Raw genomic sequence first — 6723 nt, 5'->3', positions numbered from 1 at the left:
AACGCCTCATCTCCTTTCACACGCCCATCGTTCCATGTGCCTTCTTTTCATCTTTTCAATGGTTTTTCGGATCATTGGATGCTGGTCGTAATCGACTTAACATGAAAAAGCCTCCTATACATTCTCATATTTTTCCGTTTATTAATTAACCATTTGAATTCATTCAAACGACATTCTCACTCTATGTTATATCCCTTTTATTATATATTTTTTTCATATTAATTTACTTATATATAGCCATTTAAAGTGTATTATCATATACACGTAAATTGTAAAAACGTATAAATAAATTTCATTATGATTATTCTAATAGGGATCTTTTTTATAATATGTTAAAAATCTATTATCCATAATAATTCGTCTTCTATTTAAAATAGAATAATTATTAAAGAATATTTTTAATAAATATTTAAAGAATATTAAGAAATGTACCTATAAATGCATCTTTTCATAATGATAGCCTACTTATTATTATTATTTTTTTTAATTTGTTATTATTCTTCATTTTAAACTATTTATATTAAAAAATAAACTGAATTAATGACATATATTGCTTATTTGAAAGATTAATGATAGAGAATTAATTTTAGATTAATTAATATTATTTTAAGGTATAATAGTAAATAATAAACATTTATGGTAATTATCATTGAATAAAACTTATCGTTATTCCAAAATATCGAACAACTTAATGAAAATTTCTATAAATTAATTAAAATTAAGGCAACAAATCAGGTTTTATTAGAAATGATTGAATAAATTTACTGTTCGAAGTCATTGCAACATGAAACATTTAATAAATAAACAATAAACTTCTTTATATTGCATCTATTATTGCATGTGATTCAATAAAAGTTTTAATGTAATAATAAAATACTTTGCATTACATGTAAAAATTGTTTACAATGAAATATACTTGTTTTACTAATAGTTTATGCGTTTATACCAATATTTCCATTTTTTTTTTTTTTTATCAATTACATTTTGATTTTATAATTAATGATTTTGATGCAACACCTATTTTCGTTCACACTAATAATAAATTCTTATATGATATTTGTGCACCATAAAATTATAATTATATTAATAAATTTATAAATTATATTAAAATTATCGCTAATGAATTTAATAAATTAAAAAAATTATTCTCAATACTTTTTTCGCCATAAACTTTGCCTCTAAACTCTTCCAAATGTAACATTATTTATTTCTAATTTAATATTATAAACTATTTTGTTTAATGTATAGCGGTAAATTTATATGTAAATAAAAGGAAAAGATATCACAGAATGTTTTAAGTAAATATTTAGTAACATTGAACAGGTGCATAAAAGTTTAACTTCAAATTATATTTTACTACTTGCTAACAGAAATATTCACATGTTACTAACTTTAAATTTTATAGACGTGAGCTATTAATTTAAAATTAATTAAATTCGTGAATTATTTTTAACATTTATATAATCACTAATGACTAATAACTGTAAATAAACAAATAATTATGATTTTTATTATTACTCCTATTGGCAGTAATTTTATGTATCGACTGAAACCATCAATAACATTTATTAAATAACAAACAGACAGAAGTACAAACCAACTCATGTAATTAGGCATAATTTATATTAATATGTTTAAATGTACTCAATATCTTATAAACCAAATTTTAATTCCATATAAGCATATAAATATAGTTTTGTTCACAAAACGAAAGATAATATATTAAATTCTAATGATGATTATTGATAAAAGTATACTTTTCATTGTCTGTAGTATAGATAGATAGATAGATAGATAGATAGATAGATAGATAGAGATAGAGAGAGAGAGAGAGAGAGAGAGAGAGAGAGAGAGAGAGACAGAGAGAAAGAGAGAAACACTGACATAACACATTAGTAAAAAATTTGGTAATTTATTTTATTTTATTTATAATTAACTATAGCCTCCTTCGATGAAAACGAAAAATTAAATAATTAAAACAATGTTGATAATTATGATTGATTATTAATTATGGTAGGAAATATTTTTAACTAAAACAACAATTTTTGTTTAACATAATTATAAAAGCTAATTCAAACGAATCATCCCATATATTACTTTATTAGCATTTTTTAATTATTTTTATTTTCATTATTTTTTTTATCGTTTTAATTAAAAGCTATAGAGTGCGAATATAATTAAAAATGTTAACAAGATTTAAATTACGTATTGTTTTGAAGTTGCACTACTTATACGTACATTTTTTAGTAATGTCATATTAAATTAACAAATATTTATGTTTTTTAAAAACTTTAATGCACTAACATAATATAATAATGAAATTATTATTATGTAATTCATTTGATGTTTTATTATTCAACTTTTTATTATCAAGGAAGAATTAAAATAAAAAATTATTATGCCTATACACATATAATAGTTGTTCGTGCAATGACCCTCATTATATTACAACCCATTTATAGTAATTACTTTCTTATATACCTGTATACATATTTGGAATATGTTAAAGAAACGTAAGTGGCATGAAAGTTGAAGCAAATAATATCAGGATCGTTAACCAAAACCGGATTGTGGATTCATCTCAATTAGTTTTATAAAATAATTCTTTTTATACAAGGAGATAATAAATATCATACAATAATAATTACGATTTAAACATGTACTACTTTTTCTTATCATTACACCTTACTTGAAATATGTATTTCTATACTACATTAATTTTGGTATTTATTATTAATTACTCTCTACTATATCTATACCTTACTATATATGTATTTCATAAAAAACAAAAATGTTAGAAATATCATAATTAATATATTTCACGGTAGAATCTACATATTAAGTACAAAAATTATTCATCAAATTGCAATGATAGACAACTACACTATTTTACAGAAAAATCTTTCAATTAGATAGAAAAAATTACTGATATTTGGTCAATAAAAGAGAATGTTTTGTTTGCTTAACCTGCCTTCTCCTTCAAGTTTACATAGTCGATGAGATATTTTCTTATCACCTTGTACATACAAACTATTTAAGTATTACCGTTTCAAGGAACAAGTTCTTTCATCGTTTCATACATTATGCAATTTATTTCGCAGAAGCGCAAACTGAATACGATATTTTACATCTTTAATATTTGCATGATAAATTAGAATAAAAATTAATCAAGACATTTACAGCGGATTATGATTGTAATTAGTCTATGTAATAGAATAAATAATTTATTTTTAAATAGCCTTATAATTTAAAGTTGAAATATTTATTATATAATTCTACATAATTTTTTCATTTAAAATTATTATAATACCATCGATATATTCTTCATTACATTAGTTTTTTGACAAAATCCTATAAGACGTTAATTAAAATGTATCGGGAATTCAATATATTCAAAATATTTAGGCTAATTTGATCATCGACAAATATAATATTTTGTAATTCGATTTCATTAAAAACTAATTATTAATGCAGTATATTTCAACCAATCAAATAATAGACTAAAATTATAATATCAATAAGCTATTCATAAAAAGCTAACGAAAATTAATAATCACAGAATATGTTTTTAAAAATTACGCATTCATTTTTTACATAATTTAAACGAATATATATATATATATATATTATTTTGTTATATATTTATATTTATATTATCTTATATGTATTATTTTGTATATTTGCCCAATAAAAACAATCTTAATAATAATTGTTAATTAATTAATAAGATCATTAATGTGATCTATCATAGAAATATAATTATATAAATAAAAATCATAAGAAACAAATAAAAATATTATAAATGTAAGTAATTTTGTTTTACTTATTAATTATTAAAATGAATCTTAATAATGAATATTTTGAATTAATTTATCGGAATTTATTTAAAATCATCTCGTAAAAACTCTCAAAAAATCTATTCACAACAATGTTCATAAGTTATGATTTTTCTTCATATTCTATTAAATTTCATTAAATAGAGAATAAATAAAACTGCAGCATTTATCGCTTCTATTATTGTTTATGAGTATAAATTATTTGATGTTATCAATCAAATTTTCGAAAAATTTATTTGTATTTAAAAATTACATATTAAAAAATTATTAGAAAAATTGTCCAGTATGGAAAAACTTTTATTGTGAAATCCTATCATAAAGTTATATATAATATTATTATTTCTTTAATAAATGGTAGTTATGATAAATCCATACAAATAAGCATGTTCGTGTCAATCAACAAAATTTTACAACCTTCTCACGGCTTAACAACGTAATTCTCAATAATAGAAGGGTACGACAAGTAAGTATGAATGTTTTCGGAACACGTAGCTACTAATCTCCTCGCTTAATCAACGTTCATCAATTCTACAATACGCACTGTCGATGTAAATTACCACACAGAGTTAACTTGTGTTACCTTATGGTAACACATTGGTGGCAGTAATGTGTGATTACGGTTTGTTCCGAAAGCCTGTTTAAGGAAATTTTAAAACCTACCAATCGATTTTTATTTTACCATTCAATGAGAAGATGATGCTCTCTTTCACTCTAAATCCCTTTTCAATACTTATATTATTTTCTTGACCATAACTCTGTAGCTTAATTTTACTCGAGATTATGTATAGAAGAAAAAATGTATAATATAATATGATATATAATATAGGCCTTAAATGATCAAAGCCTTATCTAAGTTAATATTATGTTTACGGTATATTATATATTATATATGGTTAATAGAATCAAAATGTTTACATCATAATAATACAAGTTTGAACAATAAATACTTTAAGTTTATTCTAATTTTAATTATTATTTAGTTTAATATATCGTGTCATTTATATTATCATTATAATATATAATAAAAGTATTACATATGAAAACCATTATTATATCAGCGATAGTTGTATTATAAATTTAATGTGTAATTTATATTATTAAAATTTTACATTACACGAAGCTCAAATATTTTAAATATTTTAAAAATTAATTCTCTAAATAAAACGTGTTTCAATGAGATACGTAAAATTAATTATTGCATTTTTATATGAAGCACATCATTAAATTGGACAATAATAGTAGGCTCATATGCCATTTGAAAAATCCCATTATATTAAACATCGTTAAATTAATTTATAACATTAAATTATAATATATAGTAATCATAATGAAAAATAGATAATTTATAAAATGCATATGCGGTACCGAGTTTATTAAATTAACTACTAAAAATTAACTCAATTAGATTTATATTTAGATACGGTTGCTCTTTATTAAAAATATCTGACTGAAATGCAAGCAAAAGCTTAACATTTAAAATTAAATAAAAAACTATTAATCAATCGTCTAATTTATCTAAATAAAAAGTAAAAATAAATTTAATTACTATTTTATTATGGAAGTCGAATAGGTATAATAATCCTAAAGTTAGAAAATTATTTTACAGCAAGTTTCTAGCATTTTGTAGCAAGTGACTTTTGGTAGAAAAAAACTTTTGACAGAAAAATTGACTAAATGCCTAAAAAAAACAAAAAAAAAAAAAGAAATACATTATTAAAGTATCTCTCATTGATTTTAACAATTCATAACGAATGTTTCCTACACCAGTACATTTCTCAGCATATCTCGATCGTCGTTCCTTTTTTAGGTCGCGTCGCAAAAGGGTAAACGGACAAGCGAGCGAGCGAATCATTAAAATGCATTAAACAAAATGGAGATTGAAATCGAAGTAAACGGCGTCGGTATATCAAACTTTTTAAACTAGATCGCGTCCTGGTATATACATATCCAATAACAAGACTGGCATTACTTAATATGCAACAATTTTATCTTTTTCTAACAAATAGAGTCCTTTTTATGATTTGCCAAAGTATTATGTTGATATTGTATATTTTTTTAATTTTTTTTTTTTTTAAGTTATATTTAAGCTATTTATTATAAATCATTCTTAATTGATTTCTAAATAACTCGAAAATTCAAAAGCTCAACAGTATTAATTTTTATTGAGATTTTTATAATTTAACGTACTGACGTTACCTTGCAAGAAAATATATATAAAAGTCTTTTAAACATTTATTGTGCTATGAAAGGCTGTTAATTTTTATCAACTGAATGTATTTACATAAATTTACATATACTGACAATATCGTAAATGTATACAGATTAGTCATATACAATGTTCATTCCTAATTAATTTAACTACATTTGACACTTTATGTATATTAAAACGATTGTTTACTTATCATTTTAAGGAGATGTAATTCTTTTTTACATTCGAGAAGCCCAATTTTCTATTAAAAATATTACGACATTTTTTTATTTTGAGGATAATACGTAATTAACAAGATGAAATTTGTCATAAACCATCGATTATTTATTTGATAAGAAAATATTTTCAATAAATAATTCCACGCCAATTTACAATGGCATAAATAAAAATAACAATATGATCATAATACGCGTGTAACTGAAAACAGAAACATATATAGGCATGAGTATTTTTATAAAAATATTTTTATATCATTGTACGAGAATGTAAAAGAAAAATGATACTTGGGTGAAAAGAGAGGAAAGGTGAGTAAAAGTATTTGTATTAACTAAATTAAACTTTTAATCTCCTGTTTATTTTCTGCAACAATACGAATCACTTTCGGCCCGCATCTCAGGTATTGATCATTCCATTATTGAAAATGTGTGTTGTGAGTATAACCTTTGTATGTTAGAGTAC

Source organism: Ceratosolen solmsi, unplaced genomic scaffold (genome assembly GCF_000503995.2).
Source record: "Ceratosolen solmsi marchali unplaced genomic scaffold, CerSol_1.0 scaffold2, whole genome shotgun sequence".
Taxonomy (NCBI): domain Eukaryota; kingdom Metazoa; phylum Arthropoda; class Insecta; order Hymenoptera; family Agaonidae; genus Ceratosolen; species Ceratosolen solmsi.
The sequence above is the reverse complement of the archived record's forward strand: the minus strand, read 5'-3'. Positions refer to the sequence as shown.